This window comes from Lolium rigidum, chromosome 4 (assembly GCF_022539505.1).
Source record: "Lolium rigidum isolate FL_2022 chromosome 4, APGP_CSIRO_Lrig_0.1, whole genome shotgun sequence".
Taxonomy (NCBI): domain Eukaryota; kingdom Viridiplantae; phylum Streptophyta; class Magnoliopsida; order Poales; family Poaceae; genus Lolium; species Lolium rigidum.
The window spans coordinates 161835240-161846375 of NC_061511.1; the positions used below are offsets into that span (position 1 = coordinate 161835240).

The 11136-nt window shown below is 42.0% G+C and overlaps 1 pseudogene; it reads right to left on the reverse strand.

Moving 5' to 3' along the window:
* On the reverse strand, positions 1-1181 carry LOC124647721 (annotated as a pseudogene).
* Between the last annotated feature and the right edge of the window lie 9955 nt (positions 1182-11136).

Here is an 11136-nt window from a genome sequence, read left to right on the forward strand (position 1 = left end):
CTAGCTAGTTCGCACAGCGCTTTCATCTGGATCAATGGCCGGGAAGAACCAGAAGGAGTCACCGGCGGTGAAGGCGCCTTCCCGGTGATTCATCTTCTTCTTCATCACGAGAATACCATCGGACCCGTTGTTCAACCTCGTCTCCGACCAGAACCACGCGGGAGCCGCACCGCCGCCGTCGACGTCAACGTCAGCCAGACTTAGCGACGGCTGGTGCGCGAACAGCACCATGCCCGGAGGACGGCCTGCGGCTGGCGGCACGAAGGCCGAGCAGCCGCGACCCAGCAGCAGGACGCGGTCGCCGCCGACGCGGTCCATCGCCACCCAGGTCCTCTTGTCCCAGTCCAGCCTGAAGAGCGCGACGCGCGCGTGGTGCTCGTCCGTGACCACGAGGTGGACGTTCCAGAGCGACTCCACGAGGTAGTGGCGCAGGCTCCCCTCCTCGGACGGGAACGGGAGCGGGCACGCCGTGTTCCTGCGCTCCACCTTGGGCTCCGGATCGCCGAGGTCCGCGCGCCAGACCTTCCTCCTGCTGTCGATCAGGTACACCATGGCGCCGACGGTGACGATGTCGCTGCCAGCCGCGTCGTAGCGGAACCCCGGGGCGCGCAGGGTGCGCCACGCCTGGTCCTGCTGCCCTGGGCGGCAGTAGGCGACGAGCCTGTCCGTGGCGACGACGAGGAAGAACGCACTGCGGTCGGCAGGCGAGGACGTCAGCGCGGCGTGGAACCGCGCGTTGGGGGACTTGTCCCCGAACGGCCAGGACACGACCACCCGCGCGCCGGAGATGGGGTTCACGAGCACGAGGCGGCGCGGCGCGTCCACGGAGACGAACACGAGCCACCCGTAGGCGGAGGACGCGACGCAGCGGTGGTAGCCCTCCCCGGGACGTCGTACGCGTAGGGCCGGCCCCCCGGGATGTCGTAGAACTGGCGGCGCACGGTGACCGGCGCGGGCGCGGAGGGCGAGGCGGGGGTCGGCTCCGGGAGCATGAGCCACGGGAAGGGCGGCGGCGCGCGGCCGATGCGGCGGCAGAAGAAGCGCCACGAGGGGCACACGAGGCGGATGCTGAGGTAGTCGACGAAGCTGACGTAGGGGGCGAGGGAGGCGAAGAGGCGGTCGCCGGGGAAGAATCCCCTCGGCTTAGGGCCTTTCCCCGGATTGGGAGGCGGCGCCGCCATGGCCCGCCGTCGAGTCGAAGGATGCATGCAAGGCGAGAGTGGCGCGAGAGGGGAAGCGGGCCGGGTGGGTCGGTCGATTGGTCTTCGTGGGTCTCCTCGAGGGCACGCGCCCAAACTATTTATGGTCGCGCGCCGCAATTTCCTGATAAATGCATCGGATTAATTTCGTTGGATTTGGGAACTATTTAAAAGAAAATCTTGCTGCGTCCATAATATTTACCAATCAATGCATATTCGTGTTACTTTTTGATTCGCAGGGATGTAATAATTGAAATTTAAATCTCCTTATTAATTGGAGAACAAAAATGGAAAACAATTGTTGCCACCGTTTAAATGGACTACTCCTTTTGATATGTACGCGTTTGCCGTTCTCATTCGCGTTCAAACAATAAGTGTAGTATATCTCAAAATCAATTTCTTGTTTCAAGTCCTCCCAAAAAAATGAAATATACTTCCTGGTGAAGATAAATGGAATCAAATCTTCCAAACATTAGAAAGATCTCATTTATTTTAGGAAACATAAAGGACTTGCGATCCGGCGACCGGTCACACGCGTCGCGTCTGCTCGGTCGTCGTGGCCAGTGCTCAGTGTGCGGCTATCGGACCGATAGCGTGTTGTGCGCTCCTTTTCTATTCTTTTGGCCCCCACACGCATACAATGCATACACTGCGTAAGCGTGTGCTGTGTGTACATGCTCCCAAAATTTAGCAAACGCTTATGTCCTTTATTGCGAGATTGCACGGCAGATGGTGGAAAGTTTTCGAAGCTTTTACTTCAAGTTTGTTTCTTGTTTTGGATTCTTCGATGATCTTATTTGCCGTTTCTATGATTAAATGCGCTTTTAAAATAACCTTCAGCAAGAAAGCTGCAAAGTTTTCTGAAGGTTCGCTAGAAGTTTGTTGTAGTTATTTGTGATTTTTGTTGAAAGTGTTGGCCATATTTGTTGCAAACAATATTTAGAAGAAAAAATTTATGCGTACTTTGCGTGTGCGCGTGTTGTGTGTGCATGCTCCCAAAATTTAGCAAACGCTTATGTCTTTTACTGTGAGATGGTGGAAAGTTTTTGAAGCGTTTACTTCAAGTTTGTTTCTTGATTTGGATTCTTCGATGATCTTATTTGCCGTTTCTTATGATTAATTGTGATTTTAAAATAACCTTTAGCAAGAAAGTTGCAATGTTTTCTAAGGGTTCGCTATAAATTTGTTGCAATTGTTATTTTTGTTGAAAGTGTTGTCATTTTTGTTGAAAGTGTTGTCATTTTTGTTGCGAAATAACCTTTAATAATTTTTTTGTAGCATTTTGAAATGTTGCAATGAGTTTGTTGTAATAGTATACATTTTTTGTTCGTGAATTTTATTGGAATACTAGTGGTACATCATGATGGTGGCATATTTGTTGTAAATATCAGGAATGTTAAGGTTAAACCGATATATATAGCCATTATTTTTAAAGTGAGGAGCTCGGAACTGCATATTAATTTCCCCAAAACTAAAGGAGTAAAATGAAAAAGTTTCATTGTGTAACATGAGACAGTTGAGAACTCTCTCATGGGCCGACACGATGGTTAATTTTTCGCCCGGCTGAGGCGGCCGACGCCTAGCGTCCAAATTTATTATTAGTACCCTAAACGAAAGGAATAATTTTTTTGCGGGAGAAAACATGCGTCACAACTAATAAGAGGCTGACCTTCATGAAGATCCGTTGGTGTAGAGTAGAGTGCTCCCGTGATGATGCGTGTCACGTGTGAGTGTACTTCCAAGGTTAAGCGCGGGGTGTAATTTGTAAGGGTACATTGCCTATGTGTGTGGTTTGGTAATTAATGACAATCCATATTGATTAATGTTTTCTTTGAGTTTATATGAAGGAATATTCCATAGGTAATTCTTGTAGTCCATGTGTTGGATTCAAGTATAGATGCCATGAAGATAAAATAATTACATTGACTCTTGGAATCAAGATCATTGATTTGAAGAGAAAAATATGATATGATTAAGAAGAAGATATGAAGATGGAGTTCTTGTGTAGAACTTAATTTAGCCATGCTCTAGCTCATGTGTTAAGAAATAGATGATCTATTATGATAGAGCATGAAGAGATACAATGTTGACCAAGACTAAGAGTGGAGACTGAATTCAAGTTGGTCAACACATGAAGCATAAAAAGTGTACCACATGGGAGCATGGGATCTTGTGGTATGGTAAGTCTTGTAAATTATGCTTCATGAGCTAATCGATTATATTTGTACATTTGTCTTGTCTATGTGGGTCAAGTATATTTCCATGGGCATGCATCAAAAGTAAAGATTACATATAGCTCATGAGAGGATGACATAAAGTGTTGATCGTCAGTTTGAGAAGGGAAAGTTCAAGATGAGCATATCGAGAATATCATGCTTGAAGATTACTGTCCATTTAGTGATAATGGACATGTGAAGATTGTTGGAGATATTCCCAAGAGGAAATAATAAAGTGGTTATTATAATATCTTTGTGTTTATGATAAATGTTTGCATACCATGCTATAATTGTATTAACCGAAACATTGATACATGTGTGTTATGTAAACAACAAGGAGTCCATAGTAAGCCTCTTTTATAACTAGCTTGTTGATTAATAGATGATCATGGTTTCGTGATCATGAACATTGGATGTTATTAATAACAAGGTTATGTCATTGGATGAATGATATAATGGACACACACCCAAATGAGTGTAGCATAAGATCAAGTCATTAAGTTCAACTTGCTATAAGCTTTCGATACATAGTTACCTAGTCCTTCGACCATGAGATCATGTAAATCACTTACACCGAAAGGATGCTTTGATTACATCAAACGCCATTGCGTAAATGGGTGGTTATAAAGATGGGATTAAGTGTTCGGAAAGTGTGAGTTGAGGCATATGGATCAAGAGTGGGATTTGTCCATCCCGAGGACGGATAGATATACTCTGAGCCCTCTCGGTGGATTGTTGTCTAATTAGCTTGCAAGAATATGACTGGGTCACAAGAGATGACATACCACAATACGAGTAAAGAGTAATTGTCGGTAACGAGGTTGAACTACGTATGGAGATACCGATGATCCAACCTCGGACAAGTAAAGTATCGCGTGACAAAGAGAATCGGTATCGTATGTAAATGGTTCAATCGATCACTAAGTTATCGCTGAATGTGTGGGAACCATTATGGATCTCCAGATCCCGCTGTTGGTTATTGGTCGGAGAGGAGTCTCGACCATGTCTGCATAGTTCACGAACCGTAGGGTGACGCGCTTAAGGTTCGATGTCGCATAAGTAGATTCGGAATATGAGATGGAGACGAAGTTTGTTCGGAGTCTCGGATGGGATCCATGACATCACGAGGATGTCCGGAATGGTCTGGAGAATAAGATTCATATTATGGAAGTCATCTTCCGGGGTTCGGGAAAAGTTTCGGTGTTTTGACCGGAACTTCTAGGAGGTTCTATAGGGCCACCGGTGGGCCCACCACCCTGGGAGGGGCCACATGAGTGCTACATGGCCTAGTGGGCTAGGCACACTATGACATGTGGGCCCAAGTCGGCCAGCCCCTTAGAGATAAGATTTAGGTGATTTAAATTAGAGATAAGATCTATCTCTAGATTTGAATGGTTTAAATAAGAGATAAAGGTTTGGGGAGAGGTTTATCTCCTCCCCCTTGTTGGTGCGACTTGGAGAGAGGTGGGGTGATAACGCGTGAAGCACACGCCCGTTGGGAACCCCAAGAGGAAGGTGTGATGCGTACAGCAGCAAGTTTTCCCTCAGTAAGAAACCAAGGTTATCGAACCAGTAGGAGATGAAGGCCATGTGAAGGTTGTTGGTGAAGGAGTGTAGTGCGGCGCAACACCAGGGATTCCGGCGCCAACGTGGAACCTACACAACACAACCAAAATACTTTGCCCCAACTTAACAGTGAGGTTGTCAATCTCACCGGCTTGCTGTAAACAAAAGATTAAACGTATGGTGTGGAGAATGATGTTTGCTTGTGAAGAACAACAGAGAATAGAGATTGCAGTTGATTGTATTTCAGATGTAAACGAATGGACCGGGGTCCACAGTTCACTAGTGGTGTCTCTCCAATAAGATAAATAGCATGTTGGGTGAACAAATTACAGTTGGGAAATTGACAAATAGAGAGGGCATAACAATGCACATACATATCATGGTGACTACTATGAGATTTACTTAGGGCATTACGACAAAGTACATAGACCGCTATCCAGCATGCATCTATGCCTAATAAGTCCACCTTCGGGTTAGCATCCGCACCCCTTCCAAGCATTAAGTTGCAAACAACGTACAATTGCATTAAGTATGGTGCGTAATGTAATCAACACAAATATCCTTAGACAAATCATCGATGTTTTATCCCTAGTGGCAACATCACATCCACAACCTTAGAACTTTCGTCACTCGTCCCGGATTCAATGGAGGCATGAACCCACTATCGAGCATAAATACTCCCTCTTGGAGTCACAAGTATCAACTTGGCCGAGCCTCTACTAGCAACGGAGAGCATGCAAGATCATAAACAACACATATATGATAGATCAATAATCAACTTGACATAGTATTCAATATTCATCGGATCCCAACAAACACAACATGTAGCATTACAAATAGACGATCTTGATCATGATAGGCAGCTCACAAGATCTAAACATGATAGCACAAGAGGAGAAGACAACCATCTAGCTACCGCTATGGACCCATAGTCCAAGGATGAACTACTCACGCATCAATCCGGAGGCGGGCATGATGATGTAGAGTCCTCCGGTGATGATTCCCCTCTCCGGCAGGGTGCCGGAGGCGATCTCTTGAATCCCCTGAGATGGGATTGGCGGCGACGGCGTCACAGTATGTTTTCTCGTATCGTGGCTCTCGGTACTAGGGTTTTCGCGACAGAGAGAATAAATAGGCGAAGGGGCAGAGTCGGGGGGCGCCCGAGGGGCCCACCCCATAGGCCGGCGCGGCCAGGGGCCCCACCGCGCCGCCATGTGGGGTGGCCGCCTCGTGGCCCCTCTTCGTCTCCTCTTCGGACTTCTGGAAGGCTCCGTGGAAAATAAGACCGTGGGCTTTTGTTTCGTCCAATTCCGAGAATATTTCCTGTGTAGGATTTCTGAAACCAAAAACAGCAGAAAACAGGAATTGGCGCTTCGGCATCTTGTTAATAGTTTAGTGCCGGAAAATACATCAAAATGATATAAAGTGTATATAAAACATGTGAGTATTGTCATAAAACTAGCATGGAACATAAGAAATTATAGATACGTTTGAGACGTATCAAGCATCCCCAAGCTTAGTTCCTACTCGCCCCTCGAGTAGGTAAACGATAACAAGGATAATTTCTGAAGTGACATCCTGCTATCATAATCTTGATCAATACTATTGTAAAGCATATGAGATGAATGAAGTGATTCAAAGCAATGGTAAAGATAATGACTAAACAACCGATCATATAGCAAAGACTTTTCATGAATAGTACTTTCAAGACAAGCATCAATAAGTCTTGCATAGGAGTTAACTCATAAAGCAATAAATTCTTAGTAGAAAGTTTTGAAGCAACACAAAGGAAGATATAAGTTTCAGCAGCTTGCTTTCAACTTCAACATGTTTATCTCATGGATAATTGTCAACACAAAGTAATATGATGAATGCAAATAAGCAAGTATGTAAGAATCAATGCACACAGTTGACACAAGTGTTTGCTTCTAAGATAGAAAGAAGTAGGTAAACTGACTCAACATAAAGTAAAAGAAAGGCTCCTTCGCAGAGGGAAGCAGAGATTACTCTTGTGCTAGAGCTTTTTATTTTGGAAACATAGAAACAATTTTGTCAACGGTAGTAATAATTCATATGTGTTATGCATAAAACATCCTATAAGTTGCAAGCCTCATGCATAGAATACCAATAGTGCTCGCACCTTGTCCTAATTAGCTCGGATTTCCATGGATTATCATTGCATTACATATGTTTCAACCAAGTGTCACAAAGGGGTACCTCTATGTCACCTGTACAAAGGTCCAAGGAGATAGATCGCATTTAATTTCTCGTTTTTGATAGATCTCAACTTGAGGACATCCGTACCCGGAAAAGATAGAAAACAGATAATGGACTCCTCTTTAATGCTTAAGCATTCAACAACAGATAATATTCTCATAAGAGATTGAGGATTAATGTCCAAACTGAAACTTCCACCATGATACATGGCTTTAGTTGGCGGCCCAATGTTCTTCTCTAACAATATGCATACTCAAACCATTTAATCATGATAAATCACCCTTACTTCAGTACAAGACGAACATGCATAGCAACTCACATGATATTCAACAAAGGTGTAATAGTTGATGGCGTCCCCAAAAACATGGTTACCGCTCAACAAGCAACTTATAAGAAATAAGATACATAAGCAACATATTCAATACCACAATAGTTTTTTAAGCTATTTTCCCATGAGCTATGTATTGCAAAGACCAGGAATGAAAATTTAAAGGTAGCACGCAAGCAATTTACTTGGAATGGCAGAGAAATACCATGTAGTAGGTAGTTATGGTGCACACAAATGGCATAGGTTTTGGCTCAAGGTTTTGGATGCACGAGAAGCATTCCCTCTCGATACAAGGCTTTTGGCTAGCAAGGTTGTTTGAAGCAAACTCAAGTATGAACCGGTACAGCAAAACTTACATAAGAACATATTGCAAGCATTATAAGACTCTACACTGTCTCCTTGTTGTTCAAACACCTTTACGGAAAATATCTAGACTTTTAGAGAGACCAATCATGCAAACCAAATTTCAACAAGCTCTACAATAGTTCTCCACTAATAGGTTCAACACTACATGATGCAAGAGCTTAAACATGATCTAATTGAGAGCTCAAAACAATTGCCAAGTATCAAATTATTCAAGACAATATACCAATTACCACATGGAGCATTTTCTATTTCCAACCAAATAGCAATGAACAAAGCAGTTTTCAACCTTCGCCATGAACATTAAAAGTAAAGCTAAGAACACCGAGTGTTCATATGAAACAATGGAGTGTGTCTTTCTCCCACACAAAGAATGCTAGGATCCGAGTTTATTCAAACAAAAACAAAAATAAAAGCACGCAGACGCTCCAAGTAAAGCACATAAGATGTGACGGAATAAAAATATAGTTTCACTAGAGGTGACCTGATAAGTTGTCGATGAAAAAGGGGATGCCTTGGGCATCCCCAAGCTTAGATGCTTGAGTCTTCTTGAAATATGCAGGGATGAACCACGGGGGATCCCCAAGCTTAGACTCTTCACTCTTCTTGATCATATTGTATCATCCTCCTCTCTTGACCCTTGAAAACTTCCTCCACACCAAACTCAAAACAACTCATTAGAGGGTTAGTGCATAATCAAAAATTCACATGTTCAGAGAGGACACAATCATTCCTAACACTTCTGGACATCACCCAAAGCTACTGAAAGTTAATGGAACAAAGAATTACATCCAACACAAGTAAAAGAGGCAATGTGAAATAAAAGGCAGAATCTGTCAAAACAGAACGATCCCGTAAAGACGAATTTTTTAGAGGCACTTAACGTGCTCAGATGAAGAAGCTCAAATTGAATGAAAGTTGCGTACATATCTGAGGATTACTCATGATTTGTCGCTGATTTTTCTGAGTTACCTACAGAGAGATCTACTCAAATTCGTGACAGCAAGAAATCTGTTTCTGCGCAGAAATCCAAATCTAGTATCAACCTTACTATCAAAGACTTTAATTGGCACAACAATGCAATAAAGTAAAGATAAGGAGAGGTTTCTACAGTTGTAACAACTTCCATGACACAAATATAAAACAAAAATTGCAGAAATAAAATAATGGGTTGTCTCCCATAAGCGTTTTTCTTTAACGCCTTTCAGCTAGGCGCAGAAAGTGTAAATCAAGTATTATCAAGAGATGAAGCATCAACATCATAATTTTTTCTAATAATAGAATCAAAAGGTAACTTCATTCTCTTTCTAGGGAGGTATTCCATACCTTTCTTAAGAGGGAATTGATACTTAATATTTCCTTCCTTCATATCAATAATAGCACCAACAGTTCGAAAAAAGGGTCTTCCCAAAATAATAGGACAAGATGCATTGCATTCAATATCCAAGACAACAAAATCAACGGGGACAAGGTTATTTTTAACCGTAATGTGAACATTATCAATCCTCCCCAAAGGTTTCTTTATAGAATTATCAGCGAGGTTAACATCCAAACAACAATATTTCAATGGTGGCAAGTCAAGCATATCATAGAGTTTCTTAGGCATAACAGAAATACTTGCACCAAGATCACATAAAGCATTACAATCAAAATCATTGACCTTCATTTTAATGATGGGCTCCCAACCATCTTCCAACTTCCTAGGAATAGAAGTTTCAAGTTTTAATTTCTCTTCTCTAGCTTTGATGAGAGCATTTGTGATATGTTTTGTAAATGCCAAGTTTATAGCACTAGCATTAGGACTTCTAGCAAGTTTTTGCAAGAACTTAATAACTTCAGAGATATTACAATTATCAAAATCTAAACCATTATGATCTAAAGCAATGGGATCAATGTCCTCAATATTCTGAATTTTTTTAGCACTTTTATCACGAACAATTTCAGCAGTTTCAGGCAATTTTGCACGCTTTGTACTAGGAGTAGAAACATTGCCAACACCAATTACTTTACCATTGCCAACATTACTAGTGGTGGTAATAGTCCAAACTTTAGCTACATTATTCTCTTTAGCAAGTTTTTCTTCTCTTTCCCACCTAGCATGCAATTCAGCCATCAATCTAATATTGTCATTAATTCGAACTTGTATGGCGTTTGCTGTAGCAAATGACTTAATATCTTTATCTTCATTAGGCATAACTTTCAGCTTTTAAAAGATCAACATCAAGCAAGAAGACTATCAACCTTAGAAGCAAGAACATCAATTTTACCAAGCTTTTCTTCAACAGATTTGTTAAAAGCAGTTTGTGTACTAATAAATTCTTTAAGCATGACTTCAAGACCAGAGGGTACACTTCTACTATTGTTGTAAGAATTACCATAACCATTACCATTATTAGAAGGATATGGCCTATAGTTGTTACCAGAATTATTCCTATAAGCATTGTTGTTGAAATTATTACTTTTAATGAAGTTCACATCAACATGCTCTTCTTGAGCAACCAATGAAGCTAAAGGAACATTATTAGGATCAACATTAGATCTACCATTAACAAGCATAGACATAATAACATCAATCTTATCACTCAAGGAGGAGGTTTCTTCAACAGAATTTACCTTCTTACCTTGTGGAGTCCTTTCAGTGTGCCATTCAGAGTAATTGATCATCATATTATCAAGAAGCTTTGTTGCCGCCCCCAAAGTAATGAACATAAAAGTACCTCCAGCAGCTGAATCCAATAGGTTCCTCGAAGAAAAATTCAATCCTGCATAAAAAGTTTGGATGATCATCCAAGTAGTTAGTCCATGGGTAGGGCAATTCTTTACCAAAGATTTCATTCTTTCCCATGCTTGAGCAACATGTTCATTATTGCTTAAAATTAATTATGCTACTTATCAAAGATATAATTTTAGCAGGAGGATAATATCTACCAATGAAAGCATCTTTACATTTAGTCCATGAATCAATACTATTCTTAGGCAAAGATAGCAACCAATCTTTAGCTCTTCCTCTTAAGGAGAAAGGAAACAAATTCAGTTTTATAATGTCCCCATCTACATCCTTATACTTTTGCATTTCACAAAGTTCAACAAAATTATTAAGATGGGCAGCAGCATCATCAGAACTAACACCAGAAAATTGCTCTCTCATAACAAGATTTAGTAAAGAAGGTGTAGTAGCAGGTGGAGCAATAGGAGTGCATATAAAATCATTATTATTGGTGCTAGTGAAATCACACAACTTAGTGTT